Below are 25427 nucleotides of genomic sequence, written 5' to 3'. Positions count from 1 at the left end.
GACTGAAATTACTGAGTTGCTACGCTTCCTGTGGGGATATATATACCCCCGTGCTGACGTCAGATCCGTCTCCAACTGCTAGCACGTGGATACTATCCCATTCGTTCTGAGTCCATCTGGCTACACGCCAGGAAATGCTCCTTTTTGAGATTGGCTCCTGATGAGCCAATCGTCCAGATATGGGAAAACATGTACACCTTCTTTGTGTAGGTGTGCTGTTATTACTGCCAGGCATTTGGTGAAGACTCTGGGAGCAGAAGTAGTCCGAATGGCAGTACTCTGTATTGGTAATGTTGAAGGCCCACCATGAAGCGCAAATACTTGCGATGAGGCGGGTATATTGGTATATGGGCGTAAGCATCTTGAAGATCCAGAGAACAGAGCCAATCTCCTGCTTGAAGAAGTGGGAGCATTGTGCCTAGAGAAACCATCCTGAACCTTTCTTTCTTTAGAAATTTGTTGAGATTTCTGAGGTCGAGGATGGGACGTAGGCCTCCAGTTTTCTTTGGAATGAGGAAATATCTGGAGTAGAATCCTCTGCCCTGCTGAGACCTGGGCACTGGTTGAATGGCCCTGGCTGTCAGGAGGGTGGATAATTCTATTTGTAATTGAATTATTTGGGAATTTTGTTGTGGATAGGAAGTTGGTGGGAATTCTGGAGGAATTGAGAGAAAATTTAGTTTGTATCCTTGAGCTACAACGGAAAGTACCCATTGGTCTGTTATCTTTTCCCAATTTGAGTGGAAATAGGAAATTCTTCCTCCCACTGGTATGTGGACATCGTTGCTATCACAGAGACATGGTTCACAGAATCTCATGATTGGGATACGGCAATACCAGGCTATAATTTGTTAAGGAAGGACAGAGTGGATAGAAAAGGGGGAGGTGTGGCTCTTTATGTCAGAAATAATATCCAAGCATCTGAGCTGCAAGGAAGTTGGGGCAAGGAAGAAGCACTATGGGTAGACCTAAAACAGATGATGGAGCATCCATTTATATTGGAGTGGTTTACAGGCCTCCAAACCAAAAGGAAGAGCTGGACAGAGATCTGGTTGAAGACATCCATAAGATAGGTAAGAAAGGGGAAGTGGTGATCATTGGTGACTTTAATATGCCAGATGTAGACTGGAAAATCCCATCTGCAGAATCTAAAAACAGTAGAGTAATACTGGATGCCATGCAAGTATCTTTGTTCAAACAAATGGTATTGGAACCCACGAGAGAAGGAACTATTCTCGACTTAGTGCTCAATAATGGAGAAATAGTCTCTGATGTCAAGGTGGGCGCCCACCTCAGCACCAGTGATCATCAAACGGTATGGTTTAATATCACTAAAAGAATATGGAAAAGGAGCACAAAGACCAGAGTTTTACAGTTCAAAAACACAGACTTTGAGGAAATGGGGAAGTACCTAGAGGAAGAACTAAATGGATGGGAAAATGAGAGAGATGTGGATCAACAGTGGACCAATCTAAAAGGAGCAATCGCCAAGGCAACTGCTCTATATGTTAGAAATGTAAAGAAAAGCAAAAGAAAAATGAAACCTATCTGGTTCTCAAAGGAGGTGGCTGACAAAATTAAAGCTAAAAGAACTGCATACAAGAAATACAAAAGATCCCAAAGGAAGGAGCACAAAGAAGAATATTTGTATCAACTGAGGGAGACAAAGAAATTAATCAAGTTGGCAAAAAGTCAAGCAGAAGAGAGGATTGCCAAGGAGATAAAATATGGTGACAAAACATTTTTCAGATACATCAGCGAAAAGAGAAAGGTCCAAAGTGGTATAGTGAAATTGAAAGGTGGAAATGATCAATGTGTGGAGGGAGACGAAGAAATGGCAGAAATATTAAACGAATACTTCAGCTCTGTGTTCACTAAAGAAGACCCTGGAGAAGGACCATCTCTACACAACAAGAAACTGGAGGGAAGCAGAACAGAGGAAAATCCATTTACAGTAGATAATGTATGGGAAGAGCTAAAGAATCTGAAAGTGGACAAAGCCATGGGGCCTGATGGGATTCATCCAAGGATATTGAGGGAGCTCAGAGATGTGCTGGCGGGACCGCTGTGCGACCTGTTCAATAGATCCCTAGAAACGGGAGTGGTGCCGAGTGATTGGAGAAGAGCGGTGGTGGTCCCGCTTCACAAGAGTGGGAACAGAGAGGAGGCTGGTAACTACAGACCGGTTAGCCTCACTTCAGTGGTGGGAAAAAGTAATGGAGTCACTGTTGAAGAAGGAGAATAGTGAACTATCTACAGTCCGCGGAGAATTGATGGACCAGAGGCAGCATGGATTCACCAGAGGAAGATCCTGTCAGACAATCTGATTGACTTTTTTGACTGGGTACACCAAGGAATTGGATAGAGGAAGAGCGCTCGATATAATATACTTGGATTTCAGCAAAGCTTTTGATACGGTTCCGCACAGGAGACTGGTGAATAAACGAGAAGCTTGGGAGTGAGTGCCGAGGTGGTGACCTGGATTGCAAATTGGTTGACGGACAGAAGACAATGTGTGATGGTAAATGGAACCTTCTCTGAAGAAGAGAGCAGTTTTAAGTGTTGTACCTCAAGGATCGGTGTTGGGACCGGTCCTGTTCAATATCTTTGTGAGCGACATTGCGGACGGGATAGAAGGTAAGGTTGTCTTTTTGCGGATGACACTAAGATCTGCAACAGAGGGACACGCCGGAAGGAGTGGAGAGAATGAGACGGGACTCTAAGGAAACTGGAAGAGTGGTCGAAGATATGGCAGCTGAGATTCAATGCCAAGAAGTGCAAAGTCGTGCATATGGGGAGTGGAAATCCAAATGAACTGTATTTAATGGGGGGGGGAGGAAAGGCTGATGTGCACGGAGCAGGAGAGGGACCTTGGGGTGATGGTGTCTAATGATCTGAAGTCGGCGAGAAACAATGCGACAAGGCGATAGCTAAAGCCAGAAGAATGCTGGGCTGCATAGAGAGAGGAATATCGAGTAAGAAAAGGGAAGTGATTATTCCCTTGTACAGGTCCTTGGTGAGGCCTCACCTGGAGTACTGTGTTCAGTTCTGGAGACCGTACCTTCAAAAAGACAAAGACAAGATGGAGGCGGTACAGAGAAGGGCGACCAGGAAGGTTGGAGGATCTTCATCGGATGGACGTACGAGGAGAGATTGAAGAATCTAAATATGTACACCCTGGAGGAAGGAGGAGCAGAGGTGATATGATACAGACTTTCAGATACTTGAAAGGTGTTAATGATCAAAAGACAACGACAAACCTTTTCCTAAGGAAAAAAATCAGCAGAACCAGGGGTCACGATTTGAAGCTCCAGGGAGGAAGATTCAGAACCAATGTCAGGAAGTATTTCTTCACGGAGAGGGTGGTGGATGCCTGGAATGCCCTTCCGGAGGATGTGGTGAAGACCAGAACTGTGAAGGACTTCAAAGGGGCGTGGGATAAACACTGTGGATCCATAAAGTCAAGAGGCTGCCAATGAAGAGTGGGTGACTCGCCAGAATGATGGCTACTGCCTGGAGTCAATACCCTTATTAAATAAACATACACAGGCTTGACTCCAACATCGCTCTAAGCTTCAACAGCAAGAGGAAATGTGGAAAAAGGATTCACACTCACAAAGAGGGGAGTAGCTGGCTTGTTACGGCGGTTACTACCCCAAATCAAATAAGCCTGATACTTCACTTTCAATGCATATACAGCATAGTTCTCTGATTCAACGGCAGGGGAGAAGAAAAGAGGGGTCGCACTCACAAAGCGGGGAGTAGCTGGCTTGTTACGGCGGTTACTACCCCAAACCAAATGGGCCTGATACTTCACTTTCGATGCACATCCAGCATGGCTCTCTGCTTCAACGGCATGGGAGAAGACTTATACGTCACGCATATCCAGCATAGCTCCCTGCTTCAACGGCAGGGGAGAAGAAAAAACAACCAATAAGGGCTAATAACATAGTCTGGGTAAAACAAATAAGCATGGGTGCAGCTTGCTTATTGCGGCGGCTACTACCCCAAAACTAATCAAGCTAGATATTTCACTTGGATGCAGCTCCATCACTGCTCTCTACATTAAAGGTGGGGATGGAAGGAAATAGAACCAAGAGCTAAGAGAAACAGATAAGTATGAGAGAAAATATGTGTGAAGCTTGCTGGGCAGACTAGATGGGGCCATTTGGTCTTCTTCTGCCGTCATTCTATGTTTCTATGTTTGGGGTTTAGGAGGGAGGGCCTGTTCTCTGGATTTGTGTTCAAAAACCGTAGTTGGACCAGTCTGTGGAGGAGGCTGGGTACGAGTTGTTCTTGGTTGCCTGGCCTGAGAGCGCTGGGTAGGCCTAGGTGGTCTAGTCCTGGTAGGTTGATTGTAGGACCTTCTTGGTCTGTAGTATGGTCGCCTAGGTTCTTGACGAGGAAGGAAAACGTCTCTAGGGGCCTGAGTTGTTGGTTCTTGTGGTAATTGTGACAGCTGTCTTAAGGTCTCCGTGTGATCCTTAAGTTGTTGGACAGCATCCTGTACTTTTTCCCCAAACAAATTATCTCCACGGCATGGCAGATCTACAAGCTTGTCTTGCACCTCAGGCCTGAGATCTGATGCTTTCAACCAGGCCCATCTTTGTGCTGTAATGCCAGCTGCTGCTGTTCTTGAGGCTGTGTCAAAATTGTCATAAGCAGCCCTTACCTCATGTTTCCCAGCCTCCAGGCCCTTGGCAATGATGGTTTGTGCAGATTCTTGGAATTGTTCTGGGAGAGAATTTGTAAAGTGTTCCATTTGCTTCCAGAGATCCCTTTGATAGTGTGTCATACAGTTGATAGGCAGAGATTCTGGAAGATAGACGTGCACCTTGGTACACTTTTCTGCCCAGGGAGTCTAGAAAGCGATGATCCTTCCCTGGAGGAGCTGAAGAATGTGGACGTACCCTTTTGGATTTTTTCTGGGCAGATTCTACCACCACAGATTGATGTGGTAACTGTGCCTTTTGAAAGCCTGGTGCTTGCTGCATGAGGTAGGTAGTGTCTACACGTTTGTTAACTGCTGGAACCAGTGCATGGGTGTTCCCATACTCGTCATTGTAGGTCCAACAGGACTTCGTGGATAGGGATTGCCAGAACCTGTTTTGGTGGGTCCACAAACTGTAGCACCTCAAGGGTATGTTGTCTTGAATCCTCTTCTGATGAAAGCTTGAATGGTATTGTATCTGCCATATCTTGGACAAAACTGGAAAAGGATAAGTCCTCTGGTGGGGATCTTTTCCTTACTTCAGGAGGTGAGGGTTCGGACCATGAACTCCTCAGAAGAGGTGTTTGATCTTTGGTCATCCCAAGAATCTTCTTCATCTGGTTCCTGATAGGGACTCTTGGGGTTTTCTTAAATTAGTGGACACACCTGATGGTCCAGGTAAAGGATCATCGATGGAAATTATGGAGGAATATTTTCTATGGTTTTCTGAGGAGTTATGTCGACGACTTTTTGATATTTTTGTAAAAGACGTTGAAAAAGTGCTAACACTACATGAGGGTCAGTATCATCTGGAACTGTTGTCATCGAGGAAATGACCGGTGGTCTCGATGTCGTCGACGGTGGTCCTGCCGGTGTCGATACTGTCGATGATGGTATCATCGAAGTTATCGGTATCGATGAAAAGGATGGGATTTGAGCATATATCGACGTCGATGACGTAATGATCTTTGGTGTCGACGTTGAATCCCTCTGTACCGGAGTCAAGAATGACCCCGGCATCGGTGTTACCACCGGCATCGATGTAGAAATCATCGGCATCGACAATGAAGTCGGTACTGCGAGTTGTTCCTTCAGAGCCTGTGAAGTCGCTTGTCGGATTAAATCTGACAATTCCGGCCGCGCAACCGTTGAGCTCAGAGCGGTTGAGGGCGGTGGCGTAGGCTGAAGCACAAGTTCCTGAGACGTACCTTGTGTTGGATCTGGTGCCGGCAATGGAGTCGAGGTAGGCCGAGGCATTGAAAACTCCGACGTCTCCTGATGTCTAGGCCGCTTCGCTGTCGAGGGTTCCTGGGAAGCCGGGTCGGACAACGAGGGGCTTCGATGCCCGTGTCGATGTTTCGACTTTGATTTTTCAGTCGATTTTGTCGACGTCGAGGACAAAGAAGGGGACGAATGATCCCCCGACGGTCCCGGGCGAGGTTTTTTTTTTAGGACTATGCGCTTAGTCGCTCCAGCCGGAGACGACTTCGATGACTGTGATGGAGAAGGTATAAGTTGTATGCTGAATAAATGCTCCATTTTTTTGAGCCTGGTTTTCCTGGTTTTTGGCGTCATCTCCGCGCACTGTGGACAGTTGTGCACATCATGTTTTTCACCCAGACACATCACATATTCGGTGTGTGGGTCTGTAAGTGACATTTTTCTTGTACAAACAGGGCATTTTTTAAACCCTGTGGACATTGTGAAATCGACGGCCGTCGATTCGACTGAGGAGAATCTTTAAGTTTCCGAAACAGAAAATTTTAGACTGGGTTACTTACCGGCCGGCAAGAAAAAACCCCGAGAGATTTTCTGTGACAGATAATATCAACTCAAGACTATTAAGTCGAGTAAATAGTTGAGAAAAACACTCAACGGCTCCGGACCCACGATGCTAACTGCAGCGCGGAAAAACGAAGACTGAAGAGAGACACCTGTGGCAGAGAATATCATAGCATGCTGGGCATGCTCAGTGGCCTCACTGGGCCAGTCAAAAGTTTCTAGAAACTTTGACAGAAAGTTTTCCCACCTAGGCTCCGTTCAGTGACGTCACCCATATGTGAGGACTAGCATCCTGCTTGTCCTGGGATAAGGGTGAGTACAGAGCTGAGGATGTCTGAACATGCACCAAATGTACCCAACGGCGTGCAACAGGCACAACAACTGGGGTGGAATTTTGTAGAGGGCATCCAGAACCCCACCGGGCAGGCGGAAGGGTGTTGGTACGTCAAGTTGGAAATAGGTTACACAGGACAGATTGGCCGAAGAAGGAATCTTGTCTTCTGGCTTTGTCTAGGCAATAGTGGGCTGCGAAGGTGTGGCGAGAACGCCAGGTGGCAGCCCTACAAATGTCAGGAAGCGGCACCGATTGTAGGTGTGCTACTGAAGTCGCCATGGTCCTCACAGAGTGTGCTTTAACACGGTCTTGGAAAGGAATGCCTGCTTGCTGATAGCAAAAAGATATGCAGTCCGCCAACCTGGAGGAGAGAGAGAGTCTGCTTACCCACAGGTTGCCCTAATTTGTTGGGATGGAAAGAGACGAACAACTGAGTGCTCTTCCTGTGGGCAACTGTACGGTCTAGGTAGAACGATAGAGCCCGTTTACAGTCAAGGGTATGCAGAGCCTGTTCCCCTGGATTGGAATGGGGCCTGGGAAAGAAGGTAGGTAGTATGATGGATTGATTAATGTGAAACTCCGAAACTACCTTAAGCAAAAACTTAGGGTGAGTGCAGAGTACTGCCTGGTCCTGCAGGAGTTTAATGTAAGGCGGATAGGTAACTAGGGCCTGTAACTCACTAACCCTGCGAGCTGAAGTGATAGCCAAAAGGAAAATCACTTTCCATCTGAGATATTTTAGGTCACAGGAGTGAAGATGTTTGAACAGTGGTTTCATGAGCCGCCCAAGAACCAGATTAAGGTCCCAAGAAGGGGCCGGAGGACGTAAAGGAGGCTTGATATGGAGTAAGCCTTTAAGAAAACTAGTTACGAAGGGTTGTACTGATATAGGGACATCCCCGACACCTTTATGGAAGGCGGCTACCGCACTGACATGCATTCTGATGGAAGAGGTCTTTAGACCTGATTCCAATAAATGCCAGAGATAGTCCAAAAACCTTGGGACTGGACAGGAAAAAGGATCAAGGGATTGCGAAGAATACCATGATGTATACCTTTTCCACTTATAGGAATAAGACTTTCTTGTGGAAGGCTTCCGTGAAACAATCAGGACACGAGAAACCATATCTGAAAGGTTAAGTGGTTGAAGAATTAACCTTTCAATATCTATGCCGTCAGGGACAAGGCCTGAAGATTGGTATGATGTACACATCCGTCGTTCTGAGTGATCAGAAGCAGGTGCGTTCCCAAGGGAATGTGCCTGCGGATGGAGAGATCCTGGAGTATGGGAAACCACACTTGGCTATCAGGATCATGGTTCCCTTGTCCTGACAGAGCTTCATGAGAGTCTTCGAGAGAAGAGGAAGTGGAGGGAATGCATAAAGCAGACCGGTTGCCCACGAGAAGGAAAATGCATCTCTGGGCTGAGAGTGCTTGCTCCGAATGAGGGAGCAGTAATTGTCCACTTTGTGGTTTTGAGGGGACGCAAAGAGGTCTATTTGTGGATAACCCCATTGCTGGAAAAGAGAGGTCGCTACCGAGGGGTTGACCGACCACTCGTGTGGTTGGAAGACACGACTCAGTTTGTCTGCCAAGACATTGTGTACTCCCGGCAAGTAGGTGGCCCTGAGGTACATCGAGTGGGAGAGTGCTTCCGCCCAAATCTGCGCAGCTTCCTGACACAGAAGGAAGGAGCCTGTGCTTCCCTGCTTGTTAATGTACCATATGGCCACCTGGTTGTCCGTCTGAATCAGGATAACATGATTTGATAGAGAATCCTGAAAAGCTCTGAGAGCATATCGCATCGCTCGAAGCTCCAGGAAATTTATCTGGTGTTTGGCTTCCGCTGGAGACCAAAATCCTTGTGACTGCAGATCGTTCTCATGAGCTCCCCAGCCAAGGTTGGAAGCATCGGTGGTGAGAATGAGTTGAGGATCTGGCAGATGAAAAGGCAGTCCCTGGAGGCGATTGTTCTGATCTTTCCACCAGGTGAGAGACAGACTGAGTGCGTCTGTGATGTGGACAATGGTTGACAGAGGCTGAGTCGCTTGAATCCATTGTGACCTCAGAGTCCAATGCATGACTCTCATAGCCAGTCGGGCCATTGGTGTGAGATGGACTGAGGACGCCATGTGTCCGAGAAGGACAAGGAATTGTCGAGCTGTTGCTGTATACTGAGACTGCAACTGGTGAGCGAGAGATACGAGGGTTTGCACTCTATTAGGTAGAAAGGCTTTTGCCTGTAAGATGTCCAAAGTCTGCCCCAATGAATGACAAGTTTTGAGATGGGACTAAATAGGATTTCTTGTAATTGACGAGAAATCCTAGAGAAATTAGAGTGTGTAGGGTCAAATCCAGGGACGATAGAGTGGCTTGCTGGGTCGGGGCCCTGATTAACCAACCAGTCGTCTAGATAGAGGTAGACGTGAACACCTTCTTTCCTGAGAAAAGCTGCGACAACTACGAGACATTTGGTAAAGACTTGTGGTGCCGATGCTAGGCCGAATGGAAGCACTCTGTATTGATAAGTGCTTTGGGCCTACTAAAAACCTGAGATACTTGCGATGAGCTGGAGCTATAACAATGTGGGTGTATGTGTCCTGGAGGTCCAGAGAGCAGAGCCAGTCTCCTCTTTGTAGAAGAGGTAGAAGCGAGCCCAGGGTTACCATCTTGATCCTTTCCCGCTGGAGATACTTGTTGAGGGCACATAGGTCCAGAATTGGACAAAGCCCCCTGGATTTTTTGGGGATCAAAAAGTACTGGGAATAGAACCCTAGGCCTTGCTGCGAGAGTGGGACGGGTTCTATTGCTCTTAACTGGAGAAAAAGGGAAACCTCCTGCTCCAGAGGGACAGAGTGATCGTTCACTCTCCACGCTTGTAGAGGTGGTGAACCCGGTGGAAGAGCAAGAAAGTTTAGGTGGTAACCCTGAGCAATGACTGCTAGCACCCATTGGTTGGTTGTGATTGATTGCCACATGCTGTGAAAGTGGCACAATCGACCTCCCACTGGTATGGCTGGCAGAGGGATCAGGCTGCTGCTCTCCAAGGGAACGTCAAAAACCTGAAGCAGGCCCCGGCTGGGGAGCTGCTTGTGGCTTTTGCTTACAGGGCTGGCGGGGCTGAAATTTCTGATAAGGCCTTGTAACTCGGGACCTTGTTGGTGGAGGATAGTACTTCCTTGGGCGGAAGAATGACTTCTTAGAATCCTTCTTGAAGGGCTGTCTAGAAGGCAAGTCAGAAGGTATCGATGAGAGCCGTTTGAGGGTCTCATGATGGTCCTTTAATTCAGCCACTATTTGCTGAATCTGTTCACCGAACAGATTATCTCCTATACAGGGCAGGTCAGAGAGCCTGTCTTGTACTTCTGGGCGAAGGTCAGAAGACTTGAGCCAGGCCCAGCGTCTTGCCGAAATGGCAGTTGCAGACACTCTAGTGGAGGTGTCGAAGATATCGTAAGGTGTTCTTATCTCATGCTTTCCTGCCTCAAACCCCTTGTGGACAAGAGTTTGAAGATGTTCTTGAAATTGGTCAGGCAGGGTTTCAGATAAGTCCTGTATTTGCTTGAAAATGACCCCGTTGTATTGGGTCATATACAGCTGGTAAGAAGCAATTCTGGAGATAAGCATGGCCCCTTGGAACACTCGACAACTAATATTGTCGAGGAACTTGTGTTCCTTGACAGGAGGGGTAGAGGAGTGTGGTTTTGTCCTTTTTGCTTTCTTTTGAGCAGATTCCACCACAACTGAGTGGTGGTCAAGCTGAGATTTTTGACAGCCAGGGGCTGACTGTACCAGATAAGTAGTGTCAGCCTGTGTACTGGGGCAATGGAGCCAGGATTTTCCCAGTTCTTTTTGAGGAGGTCAAGAAGAACTTGATGAATGGGAATAGAAGCGATCACCTTAGGGGCATCCAGGAATTGGAGAAGCTCCTTCTGGTGCCTATCATCTTGCTCCATCTGAAGCTGGAAAGGGACCATTTCTGACATTTCCTTCACAAAATTAATGAAAGAGAGAGGACATCTGGAGGAGAACGCTTTCTACTTTCAGTAGGAGAGGGAGGTGAAGGTAAGTCATCGGTGTCTGTGGAAGTATCATCACCCCAGGTGTCATAAGGATCAGTAGGCTGACCTGTAGGATGAGAAGGGGGTTGGATACCCGAAGGCCCCGGCTGAGGCTCTGAGAAAATCTAAAGGAATCACCAGAGGCACCGTGGACGGCCTGGAAGGCATTGGTGCCGGTATCGAAGGCATCGATGGCGCCGATGTGCGAATCGCTCCCGATGAATGAATCTGTGGCGAGGGACGACATGGCATCAATGGCTGAGGCAGAACTCCCGAAGGAGGAATGCGAAACTGTGTTTCTCCTCCCAATGAGGCTGTCATCGGGGAGCGCACCGGGGCCATTGGAGACCTGGGAATCACCGGTGGAAGGGCAGTCATGAGCGCCTCCATCCAGGATCGGGTCGGTGACCGGTTCCACTCTCGGTGCCGATGTCAGTGCCGGAGGGACCTGGAGCCGTTGCATCGCCTTGTCGATCGCCTCCTGGACCAGCCGGTCCAGTTCTTCCCGGAGACATGGGACAATCAGCTCTGGCTCCGTGACGGAAGAGGGAGGCTGAGGCACAGTCGGAGGGACCACCTTTACAGGCGGAATCGCGACTCCCAAACCCCGATTGGGTGGGGGTGGCCTCGATGTCCCGGTCGCAGGCGTGGTCGGTGCTGTTCCTGGACGGGGCTTCTTTGATGGTGGCTCGGACGGTGGTGAGGTCGATGATTTCGCTCCCGACGGTCCAAGACTTATGATGCTGATGGCGATGTGTCTCCCTTCGATACCCTCGATCTTGAGGGGGAGAAACGGAAGTAGATGGCCGTGAAGATGTCGATGGCGGGCGGTCACCGGACGGTTGCTGGTGCGATTTCAACGTGCCGTTCCGATGATGATGGACGGCGTCGGGGTGTGAGCACAGAAAAGGAGTCCCATCTTCTCCATTCTGGCTTTGCGACCTTTTGGTGTCATGAGGGCACATTTGGTGCAAGTGAGGACATCATGCTCACAGCCTAAACACATTACACAGACTCTATGAGGGTCTGTGATAGACATGGTTTGAGTACAATCCGGGCACAGACGAAAACCCGACGCCATGGCCATAGAAAAAAAATCGAGCCGTGGTACAGTCGACAGCCAGTAGGCCGCGAGGGCCAAACTAGACAGTAATAGACGAAAAAAAAAACTTACCGGAGTACCGCGGCCAGAGAAAAGTTAGAGGGGGGACCCCTGTGGGGCAAAGTTATTTTAAATAAGTCCGTGAGGAAAATTCCTGTCAGGAATGTGTTCAGAGCTCCTAAACCGCGCGGCTACTGCTGGGCGGAAAAAAGAAGACTGAAGGGGGGCCCCTGCTGGCTGCAGGGTTAGTGCCATGCTGGGCATGCCCAGTAGGGGACAGTCAAAGTTCTGAAAACTTTGACAGAAGTTTTCCGTGATTGGGCTCCATCCTGATGATGTCACCCATATGTGAGGACTACCATCCTGCTTGTCCTGCTAGAAAAGACTTTACAAAGACGTCCCACATCTTCTAGACAAATGCCTTCTGGAAGCAGAGATGGAAAGCTTTGGTACTGCTTTACCTGAAGAGTGATCCAATTCTGGTACCAAAACTGAAGGGATAATTATTTTGACCTGATGACGTTTATGAAGGAAATTTCTTCTTTTAAGCCTCAATGTCAATTTTAAAAAAGGGCTTTTGGTGATAAGGGGTGGGTGCTAAACAGGCAAAGTCACATTTAGTCCAGGAGATACATAACTGTGGTCCTCCAACAGACTTTCAGGTTGGCAAAATGCACATGAAAATAAACTATTCAGATTCACTGTATGCAAATTTTCCCTGCTACATGTTCATTTTGGCTATAATGAAAAGAAAATTAATTTGCAGTACTACGAAATTTCAGGCATTAACTGCCTGAAATGTTCTTCTCTTCAAAAATGGTATACCTGCTGAAAGCCAGAGAAAGAAAAACAAAACCAATATCTGAATCTATCCGTAAAGGGGAAAAAAAAAGGTATTTCAAAATTATACGCTTTATCAAAAAGACTATACTGTAACTCTACAAAGGAACAAGCTTTTAAAAAACATGGAATACATTTAATACTGCTACACTTCAAGACAATGCTACATATTTCCCCTTAGGCTTTACTAGAGGCTACATACTGTACTGGTAAAGTAAAATCCCTAAAGATAACTCAAATGTCTAATCCTGTGTACAACTGTAAAACTAGTTTGTTTTCAGGGCAAAACAAAATCAGTTGCCTGCAAGTAACACCAAGTCAGAAGAAGCCAGGAATATTGATACTAAAAACCTTTGTTTCAAAATATGGCTATTAGCAATTCCTACAGCTTCTGTGTGAACAATCTCAGAAAAAGGTCACAGCAAAAACACTTGTTTCCTTTTGTCTATGAACATCTACAGGGAATTAAACACACATGCAGTTTTTGTCTCCCTGTGTAGGAGACTTTCTAAATTCTGATGTTATACAACCTCAATAGGCACAGGGTAACACCTTTTAAGGCCACTAGTAACTAATTTCCTTCCTCCTCCCATAACTAAACAGGCACAATGTAATAAAACATGACAGACAGGTGCGATACTCCACCATACACCTTTGAGTCCTGAATCCAGGACTCCTGCACACAGAACACCAGACCTGGGACCACACTAGCACAGCATCATAGACTAAAACTAGCCCCAGAAATGTTAGCTAGCTTTTCTGCAGTTCTGACCCAGAAGTTATGTTTTCAGCTTTAAAAAAACATGAGTTAAACCTTCAGGGCTTTCATACCTCCCTGCCTAGGGGATTAATAGCTAATGCCTTGATTAACATGGGATTCACAAAACGAGCGTTAACTTGTATGCTAAAACTCTTCTTAAATCAGAGTTTAAATTACTCGTACTACTGGGGAAATATGAAGTGCATTAGGCTTAGTGCATGTAATCTTACCTCATAGTGAATATCTTATTATGGCTCCCCAGCAACTATTCTGCACCATAAGGTATAGCCACATTTGAAAGAGTGTTACAAATTATATTAAACTATATTATTTTCATTCACAAAACATATGTCGTCATTTATATCAATGCCAAAGTGAAGGAATTGGATCTAGTGTGTGTGAAGGCCTTTCTAATACAATTTTCCCCAGAGGTGAAAGGAATTACAGAGCAGCTGCTCAAGAAAGTAGCTTAAAAAGTACCATTTATTTTATTTTTTACTGGTATATTAAAACTAAACACTAATCTGTCCCCAGGAAACTCCATATTAGTTATACATGTTTTGCAATAAATTTAAAAAAAACCTACATTAACCGTGTGCAATTACACAAAATAGTGTCCCTAAATTGTGGATTTATTTTCCAGTTTGCTAGGTTGGGAGAGTTGAGTTCTTCACCTCAAACAGGTTCCGAAGGACAGACTAGCAAAACCTGTCACGTCGGCCATCCTTATCCAAACAGTAATGTGACGTGAATGTGTCGAGAGAACTCCAGGTCGCAGCCTTGCAGATTGATACGGGAACTGCTCACAAGTGGAACACTGACACTGCCATGACTGACAGAATGAACCTTGACATGGCCCCAAGATGCAGTCCTGCCTGGGCATAACAGAAGGAGAAGCAATCTGCTAGCCAACTGGATAGTATGAGTCAACAGCAACGCCCAACCTATTCTGATCAAAAGAAACCATAAGTTGGGTGGACGTCTATGGGCTCTGTCCGCTCCAGATAGATGGCTAAGGCTCACTTGCAATCCAAACTGTTCAATGCTTGTTCGCCTTGATGCGAATGGGGCCTAAGAGAGGTTAACATGGAAATCCATCACCACCTAAGGCAGGACTTTAGAGTGGTCTTGCATACGTACCCTATCATGATACAAAAAAGTGGATAAGTCACTAAGGCCTGAAGCTCACTGACCTGCGTGAAGTGACCACCATCAAATATATGATTTTCCAAGTCAAGTACTTCAGGTCACAGGTGTACAATGGCTCAAAAGGAGCTTTCATCAGCTGAGCTAACACCATGTAGAGATGGCCTGCACCATCACCCTCACAAACCCTGCAAAGGTTAAGTCCTCAGGCAGAGACTTCCTTTGCTCTTCTAGAGGCCAAGGGTCTGAAGGGAGACCATCCGAGTCCTTGGAAGACTCCCTTTCATCATCCGCCCCTCTCTGGTCATAGGGACCCTCATCCTCACTGTATGCCACAGGGGATAGGGCCCTAGGTGCTTGACCTACATCTAGAGGTGCAGGCACCGATGGAACTGAATTGGGGGGGGGGGGGAACGGACTACAAGCCTCGGCAGAGCTGCATTCTCTGAGGAACCAGCGACAACCACCATATCGGTAGGGCACCAGTGCCATCGCAGGAACTGACACCAATCCAGATCCTCAGGGCCAGGGCCATAACCTTCTCTATTTGAAGATTTTAGTTTATTTACTTTATTATACTGCATTTCACAATAAAATCAAAGCAATTTATAATTAAATATAACCTACACACAACAACAAACAAGCATAATGCATAACAACCAAAATAAAAACTAAAATACACAAAAATCTAAAACTATTAAGTAAACAATAAAAAAAAGGTATCTCAGTATGGTTTCTTTAGCGCCATTATGTGTACCATGCATAGAATCTCCACCCCAAACTGAGCGAACTCCAGTTCAGGGCTAGCCACAACACTTTACCCCTTATCGTTATCCCCTACCTATGGGTGACCTCCAGGCAGCCTAAACTGTCATCTGGTTTCCTATTTCGGAACACAATGACAATCTAGTATGTCAGGGACAGGGTCCAGATCAAGAATTCCTTCAATAAAAATAGGTTCATAAATCACAATTATGTCAAAAAGTGCCTCCTGTAGGCAAATTTGGACCTGCCTTTAGAAGCTGGCTGGACCAGCACAGAGTCTGAATCAAGAGAGGCTTTGACAATATAGATTCAGGATTCAATATGAAATCCTGATCAGGAGCAGACTGAGCTGTCTCAGGCTGGTTTGTTTCAGGCAATGTCTCTAACATAACTTATTTATTTATTTATTTAAGGTTTTTCTATACCGGCATTCATGAAAGCGTTCACATCATGCCGGTTTACATGAAACAGGGGTGTGAAGAACAAACCAAGAACATAACTAAACGTGATGAAGAGATGCAGTTACAATTAACAGGGGCTGTAAACTGGGAGGAGGAAAAATAGAGAGAGAAAGAGGAGGTTAATTATATACAATAGTACAGTATATATACATACATGGAATATACATACATATACACATGGAAACTTCAGATGACACACCCTCTTCACACACAGAGTTCAATGTATACAGTATACATACATACATGTATACAGTATATATACATACATGTATACATGTATACAGTATATATACATACATGTATACATGTATACAGTATATATACATACATGGAATATACATACATATATACATGGAAACTTCAGATGACACACCCTCTTCACACACAGAGTTCAATGCAGCCTCAGCTGAAGCATCTCCTATAGAGTCATGTATGATATTTTGAGTAGCAGCCAAGACTACCTTTGGGGATAATCAAACAGAAGAGCAGTTCCGACAGGTGCAAACTCAGCAGTCAGCTTTGCTTCAGGCATAAGATAATCTTTATTGAAATCAGTATCACTTGTGTTCAGATACAAGCTGCAGACAGCTAGCTGTCTTTGCTAACTGTAGGTTCCAAAAGATTGGTTGAAGCATGAGCAGAGGTACCAATCCTGCCCTGAAGAGAAACTGGACCTGCAGCATATTCTGCTTCACTTGTGCAATTATCTCAGCTAGGTCGGGGTATTCCATTCTGGCTCACAGTTAGAGATGGACTTCAACACATCAGGAGCACAGTCTCACATGTCATCCAACAAGAAGCACCGTTAATTGCCTCCCATAGGCACAGAGCTACTGGCAACAACTGGTTTAATCTCTTTCCAAGCTGGGTTTCAGGCCGGCTGCCTGGGCTGTTTGACTAGAAATGAGGTTCTTGTAGAGAACAAATGTTACTATTAAGACATGAAAAGTATATCAAATTGGAAAATTATTTATATTTATGATCTTATTTAAATCAAGGTCAAACAAGTTCTAGGTAATAGTACAATAAAGGTATCATCTACAACTTGTTTGTTGACCTTTGCTATATTAATTTACTTAGGTACATAATTAATCACACTAATTTGAACATTATAAGAAACTGAAATCAGGAATTAAAATGTTTTTAAAACCTTAAAATATCTAGTACCTAACACACTTTGTTCTAGTATGACTTACTAATCAGCACTGTCTGCATGAACATACAAACAAATCTGTTTTCATTTTCTCCAATTAGCATCAACATTTCTCACAGAACAGGCTTCCAGCATAGCCAAGTGGTTAACATACAATGCTGTGCATTCTGCAATCTTTCAGACTTCCTAGCTCAAATCACCTCTCTTCCGTTTTCATTGTGACATCAAAACTTTTTGCTTTCCTTCCTCTTCCATGTGTCAGTCCTTGAGATTCAAGTCAAATGCTTTATTCAGGTTCATGCTGTTTTAAGGGTCAATAGCAGTCAGAAAATTTAAGGCACTTTTCATATAGGATTTAGCACACAAAAAAGTTTTTTTTTTCTCTAGCTAGCAACCACTCCTGTCAATGCAAAAGTTACAAACAGAAATATTCGATGGTAAGGGGGAACAAGTAAGATAGGCTTGAATTTAGCCGCTTTAAAGTGTCATGCTAAAAGAGTAGCAGAAAATGCTCAAGCTGGATATTTGGTACACAGAGATCAAATACACTGCAGGAAGATCTCTGAAGGGTTAACCACAGATGCAGACAGTTTCTATCAAATAAGGTATGATACTGAACTGACTTCATAAGCAGAATAATCTGCCAACCAAGATTTGAAATGATCTTCAGTCACCTAATGGCCTGACAATGGACTGCTGATGTTGCAGGGCATCCCCCTGCACATCAGAATGATCCAATCATGATATGACAGCAGACAGACATAGCCAATCACATATTTGAAAGATCTGGCCACAAGATGCCTATGAAGCTGCTAACTGATAAGAGATGCCTAGAACCAGACACTCAAGAGTTGGATGATTATGATGACTATACTCTGCTCATGACCACATAAAAACTAGGAGCAGAAGAGACTGGAAAACCTCAATAGACAACAGGAAGTGCTGACAGTAAAAGATGTCAGATGAAACTCGTTCTGTTAGGACTTCAATTGGTAATTATTTCTAAAACAGCTGAAATTTGGGCGATATAAATCTTAGATGGGGTCAGATTTTCTGTTTAAGGTTATTTTATCAGCTACACCAGGTGAATGATGAATATGGCAAATGTATATAATAAGCCTTGTGTGAAATATTGTTTCCACATCATTTTGGCTCCAATAGAGTGGAACCTGGGAACAGGACAGTCCCCTAGAGCCCTTAAGTCACCATATCTCACTCACTATCTCACACGATCTTTTCTGGTGCATAAATCCACAACAGATGAAAGGAACATGTATAAACAAACTGATCTGGAACCTTCATTCATATTCTTTGACATATGAACCTTTTAAAGTCTGAAATACCATGTATCTTATTGAAAAAAAAATTTAAAAAAAAACACAACTTTGGTGCCAGCAAAAAAATCCTGTGCATCATGGATGGGGGGAGGATATGAATTTGTTGCTGGTTTTTTGTTTGTTTGTTTTTTTTAAGACTCCAACCCCTCTTTCCTGCTCCTCCCCATCCCACTAATTACTACTTCTGGGCCCAGCCTAGGGCCAGTGCTCTCTGTCCCAGCATTTATTTATGGCCAATTGGTTCCAGTCCAGGGACACCACTGTTCTTTCCAGTCCAGGTGACCATTACTCCTTCCTTCTCTGGCAGCTCTTCCAGGCAAGAACCAAATTTTAGCTGACTGAGCTTTTGTCAACCCTGACTGTACACAAATACTATCTTATAATTAAGAAAGGCATGACAATTCTTCAAGCTGAAGTTAAATATATCTCCAGAAATCAAATAATTACTACTGCCAAGCACAGCTCTTCTCTTGGTAGTGAGACTGACTGCCTGGGTGTCGAACTGTACTCCCAGGTATTCCAGTGACTGGGAAGGCTGTAGGCAACTCTTGTTGAGGTTGACTACCCATCCCAGGCTTTCCAGAAGGGCGATCACTCTGTCAGTTGCCCGATGGCTCTCCTCTCGTGATTTCGCCCTGATCAGCCAATCGTCTAGGTAGGGATGGACAAGGATTCCTTCCCGTCTGAGCGCCGCTGCTACCACTATGACCACCTTGGTGAAGGTCCGCGGCGCCGTGGCTAACCCGAAGGGCAGAGCCCGGAATTGGAAGTGTTGTCCCAGAACCTTGAAGCGTAGGTAGCGCTGATGATCCTGATGGATCGGGATATGCAGGTAGGCTTCTGACAAGTCTAAGGCCGTGAGGAATTCTCCTGGCTGTACTGCGGTCTTGACGGAGCGCAGAGTTCATTAAAACAAAGGCAGCCTAAACCTTACATATTTTGCCCTATTACTAAAATATCTTTCAACACCTTAAAGACAAATACTGTACATCAAAGCTCAAAATAATGAGTTCTGCCTCTAGAAATGTGAACACTGACATTTTTACATTCCTCGATTTAGACGGTTTAGAAATATGCCATAGGGTAATTTGCACTGATCTGAAAACAAGCCATGCTCTTTGATTTTAAGGGGGTTAGAAACTACTAACATTCAACAGCACACATGCTAATGATTTCACTTGGCAGTAACAGAATCTTGAACAAGGAAAAGTACATAAACACTAAACATTTTCTCCATGGATAAAAATGGGGAGAAAATGTTTAATATATCTGGATGTAAGTGCAGAAAATGAATACTGTACATTAAAAGTGTCCAAATACCAAAATAGAAAGCATACAATATTTCTTTCAAAGCATTAACAGCAAAAAAACAGTGCAGAAATCAAAAAGCAATTATTTCTATGACAGCAGGAGTCTAGCTTTCCCTTTCAGGATCACAGATACATGGAAATTATTTAAACACCAAAATGAAAACAAATGCATCCTTGTTTCAAAACAGATCATCAATTCAGGCATGGAATTTTGAGGCACTGGTACTTTTGTTTCAAAATGATTCAACTTTAGTGAAGGTAAAAGAAAAAAACAGAAACTTTATTCTGAATCCAACCATCACATATCCTTGTGTTTGTCAAGCCATGGCTACTCCTTTCATTGTTCAGAATTACACTCTCTCACTATACATAAATATGAGTCAAAGTGTGTCAATAAAACTGTAGCTGATATCTTTTAGTCAGATTAAACTTCATACATTTCTGACTACCTTTCAGACCTTTGGTCTAACCCTGTATAGCAAGTCTTATATTCTTAAATGTAAGACAGATTTCTTATGGACTTTTTATTTACACAGTGGCTTGCCAAAGTATTTGATCCCCAGAAAAAAAACAAACAAAAAAACCCAAAAAACAAACCTCAAATGACAGTTTGTTCTAGACAGTATGTTTATTGCAAACCAGTATGCTCTTAAAGTAAATTTTCAGTCACAATTCATTATTTCTCTACGTTTTTTGTAAAATAAGATTAAACACTGAAAAATGCTGCTTGCATAATTCAACCCCTACCAGCTTTGCACACCGTTTAAGAGTGAGTTTTACCCATTCTTCCTGGCAGATTTGCTCCAAGTTCTTCAGGTTGGTTGGATGATGACTATGGACAGCAATTTTCAAAGAGAACCACAGATTCTCAATTGGATTGAGATCTGGACTTTGACTTGCCATTGCAGAACATTCACCTTTTTGGGTTTCAACCACTCCTGTGTTACTTTGACATTGTGCTTATGATCACCTGATGAAAGGTGAACTTTCTTCCAAGTTTTAGTTTTTTAGCAGACTGAAGCAGGTGGACTTGCAGTATCTCCCTGTATGTTGTACCATTCATCTGTCCTTCAAATTTTAACAAGATGCCCAGTCGCCACTGAAGAAAAGCATCCCCACAATATATGATACTACCACCCCCATACTTTACTAGTGTGATGTTTGCTGAGGAATGGGCAGTGTTAGGTTTGCGTTACACGTGTTTTGAGTTTTGGCCAAAAAGCTCCACTTTTGTCTCATCTGACCACAAAACCTAATCCCACATTTTAGCTGGATCACTGATTTCTGGCAAACTCCAGACATGTTTTTTGTGTGGTTTTCCTTCAGTAATACCTTCTTTTTAGCTACCCTCCCGTGGCAGCCAGAACTCTTGATATGGTTGACTGATGCACCTCCACTCCAGTCTCAGCCATTGAATTCTGTAGCTCCTTCAAAGTGATTGTTGACCTCTCTGTGGCTTCCCTCACAAGTTTCCTCCATGCTCTGATGCTGAATTGTGAGGGGTGGCCTTGCCTAGGCAGTGTCTGGGTGGAATGATGCAACTTCTATTTTCTCACAATTGATCCAACAGTGCTCATTGGGCTATCCAAGCACTTAGGATATTTTGTAGCCTTTTCCTAAACTTGTGCATGTCTATAACTATCTTTAAATTTCCTTAGAATGCTCTTTCTTCATTATCACAGCTTTCCTTCAGATTCACAGTCTGACCAATGGTATTGAAATTAGGGGGATTTTTTTTTTTTAAAACCTAGAAAAGCAGAATTTTTTTTTTATGATGATTCATATGTACAGGCAAATCTAAGCCACTTGTTAGGGCAATATCTTTCATCTGTGTAAACTTGGAGCTTCCACAGCACAGCAGTTGAATACTTATGTAAGCAGCATTTTTCAATTTTATTTTACAAAAAAAGCAGAGAAATAATGGATTATAGAAACATAGAAATGACGGCAGAAGACGACCAAACGGCCCATCCAGTCTACCCAGCAAGACTTCGCACTTATTTTTTTCGTACTTAAGCTGTTATTCTTGGCCCTTATAAGTAACTTTTTGGTTCTATTTCCCTTCCACCCCCGCCATCAATATAGATAGCAGAGCTGGTGCTGCATCTAAGTGAAGTATCTTGCTAATTGTTTAGGTGTAGTAACCAACGTAATAAACAAGCTACTCCCACGCTTGTTTACCCAGCCTGTGCAATTCAGTCCTTATTGGTTGTTGTCTGAATATAAATCCTCTTCTTCATCCCCCCTGCTGTTGAAGCAGTGAACTGCACTTGATATGTATTCCAAGTGAAGTATCAGGCTTAATTGATTCTGGGTAGTAACCGCCATAACAAGCAAGCTACTCCCCTGCTTTTTTATGGATGCATATCCTTTTTTCCCCACATTTCCTCTTGCCGTTGAAGTATAGAGCAATGTTGGTGTCGCATTAACCATGGGTATGTTTATTGAATAAGGATATTTATCTCCAGGTAGTAGCCATCATTCCCGCAAGCCCACCCCCATGCCTCTTCTCTTCATTCCACATCCTCTAGACTTTAAGGATCCACATGTTTATCCTATGCCCCTTGAAATCCTTCACAGTTTTGGTCTTCACCACTTCCTCTGGAAGGGCGTTCCAAGCATCCACTACTACGCTTCTCCATGAAGAAATACTTCCTGACATGTGACTGAAAATTTACTTTAAGAGCATACTGGTTTGCAATAACATAACTGTCTGGAACAATCCCAACAAATCTGATTTGGGGGGGGGGGGGTGTCGAATAGCTTTTTACAGCCACTGTAGATATTTGAGTGGCATGCCTAAACTGCATATCTGAGAAGCAGGACAATCAATATAAATCTTGGCATGAGCAATGGAATGCATCTCTCTTTGTTGGAAATGGTATCTCCAGAGATCATCAGAAGTATGGCACTACAAAAGACAAAAAAATAAAGTAGTCCACACTGAGGTGCTGATGCAATAGAGTGCCTACCCTAGCGCACACGTTAACTAGCACTTTGACATGCTAGACTAACCCCCCATGCAATAAAGGGATCAGCACATCCAAACACGCATCGCTAATAGCCGCATTTACATGTATGAGTGCTATTACCCCTGAAGCAAAAAAAAAAAAAAAGTCACCCTATGCCCAACATGCACTTTTTCCACTGTCAAATTCAAACAGCCTGCCCTGGAGCTGGCGTAAAGTCTTGCTGTACAAGGGCCTCAAGCTAAAAAAAACAACAAAAAAACACAAATAAAAAAACCTGCTTTTCTGTGGTTCCTCTACTTAGAATAGTCGTGATACTAAGCAGGAGAAACCACAGAAAGCAGCATCATGAAAAGGCTTGCCGGGAAAAAAAAAAAAGTGTCAGGGTGCATATATACATTGCTCTAGGCAGTGTATGCTGTGCTGGTAAATTAGCTGACATGGATAAGATGGACACTCACATTGATCCTCTAAAATCCAATACCTCTTTCAATCCTCACCATTAAATCAGAGAGCAATGTTGCAACAGAGTCAAAATCATGAACCCTAATTGGTTAAGGGTAACTGACACGCCATGCAAGTTACCGTTGCATATTAGGGAAAAATAACCCTTGCTGTAGTTACACGATGTTAGGTTCCATATTAGAGAAGCTACCACCCAGGAAAAACATCTAGGCATCACAGTGGTTAATACTTTAAAATAGTCGGCTCAGTGAGCTGCAGTAGTCAAAAAAGCAAATAGAATGTTAGGAATTATTAGGAAGAGAATGGTTAAAACGGAAAATGTCATAATGCCTCTATATCGCTCCATGGTGAGACCGCACCTGGAATACTGTGTACAATTCTGGTCGCCGCATCTCAAAAAAGATATAGTTGCGATGGAGAAGGTACAGAGAAGGGCAACCAAAATGATAAAGGGGATGGAACAGCTCCCCTGATGAGGAAAGCTGAAGAGATTAGGGCTGGTCAGTTTGGAGAAGACGACGGCTGAGGGGGGATATGATAGAGGGTCTTTAAGATCATGAGAGGTCTTGTATGAGTAGATGTGAATCGGTTATTTACACTTTTGAATAATAGAAGGACTAGGGGGCATTCCATGAAGTTAGCCTGGAGCACATTAAGACTAATCGGAGAAAATTCTCTCCTCACTCAACACACAATAAGCTCTGGAATTTGTTGCCAGAGTGCAGTTAGTGGTAGCTGGGTTCAAAAAAAGGTTTGGATAAGTTCTTGAAGGAGAAGTCCATTAACGGCTATTAATCAAATTTACTTAGGGAATAGCCACTTGTTATTAATTGCATCAGTAGCATAGGAGCTTCTTAGTGTTTGGGTAATTGCCAGGTTCTTGTGGCCTGGTTTGGCCTCTGTGGAAACAGGATGCTGGGGCTTGATGGACCCTTGGTTCTGACCCAGCATGGCAATTTCTTATGCATCCTTTCTCTTCATTTCCAGGCTCTAGCCTTTAAGGATCCAGTGTTTTTATCCCAGATCTTTCTGAATTGGTTTGCTGCTTTTTTCCTCATCTCTTCTGAATGACATTCCAAGCATCTGCCACCCCGTGAGGAATATTTCCAGATGCTGATTCTGAGTCGTCGTCCTGGAGTTTCATTTCATGACCCCTAGTTTCTACTCTGCCTGCTAATCCACCCTCTGTCACAAGCTTGCTCCACTACAAGTCTAGAAAGTAAGGGCAGTAGTGAATGGACAGGCACGCTGAGCAGTAGCACCACTGTTCTACAGGTTGAGGCCCTTTGTTTCAGGCAAGCCTCCAGGCCTTTTCAGGCACACAGAGAGCACCAAGGATCCAGAGCAGGAAAACTGGAAAGCCCAAGCAGATTGGAGCAGGAGCCAAGACTGGAACCAGGAATACAGAAACAAGCCAGGTAATAGAGATACAAAGAGAACTCTGTGTGGAGCTGTTATAACCCAGCAAAAGTGTGGCAGAGTGAGCTTCGATATATATACAGCTGGTCCACTGGGAGCCATACCTAGTGTTGGTCCAATAGGGGGCCCTTTGGAGCATCTGCACTGTTTCAGAGTCCCTGTAGCTCTTTCCTCTGGCCCTGAACCACTGAGGCTGTAGGTTCAAACTCCCTCTCCCAGACATCCTCCCACAAAGCCCTTCTTCTCACAGAGGAAAGGTAGCTACTCACTCAAGATTTCCATTTATATCTTTGAGGTATTTCAATGTTGTCATGGTTATAGCCACCCTCCCTTTTTTTCGAGATATACATACTTAGGTTCGCGAGTATCATTTCTAAAGTTCTTGGTGCAGACAGCTCCTTTTTGATAGCCTTCTCTGTACTACCTCTATTTATATCCTTTTGGAGGGATGACCTCCAGAATTTGACAATATGCAAGATGCAGTCCTCATTGACATCACTTCCTTTCTTCTACTGGTTATACCTCTTCCTGTGTACCTAGCATTCACCTAATTCAGGCCACTGCCTTGTTGCACTGTTTTTCAACCTTGAGATAATCAGATATAATTATCCCATTTTACATGCTTCTATACTTCTTTGCAATTTAATCTTAGCTGCCAAGCAATGGACCACACTTCTTTCTTCTTCTACTCTAACAGGCAGTGGAGTGCAGTGGAGTGCCTCAGGGATCTGTATTGGGACCCTTACTGTTCAATATATTATAAATGATCTGGAAAGAAATACGAGGAGTGAGATAATCAAATTTGCAGATGA

General features: G+C 44.2%; 1 protein-coding gene across 3 annotated transcripts in view; it reads right to left on the bottom strand.

The window, feature by feature from the left end:
• The window catches only part of ADAM10 (ADAM metallopeptidase domain 10), a 482781-nt gene that overhangs the window by 379559 nt on the left and 77795 nt on the right, over positions 1 to 25427 (bottom strand). The gene's annotated exons all lie outside the window — the stretch shown is intronic.

This window comes from Rhinatrema bivittatum, chromosome 13 (assembly GCF_901001135.1).
Source record: "Rhinatrema bivittatum chromosome 13, aRhiBiv1.1, whole genome shotgun sequence".
NCBI classification, from domain to species: Eukaryota; Metazoa; Chordata; class Amphibia; order Gymnophiona; family Rhinatrematidae; genus Rhinatrema; species Rhinatrema bivittatum.
This window is presented reverse-complemented; position numbering and strand designations above follow the sequence as displayed.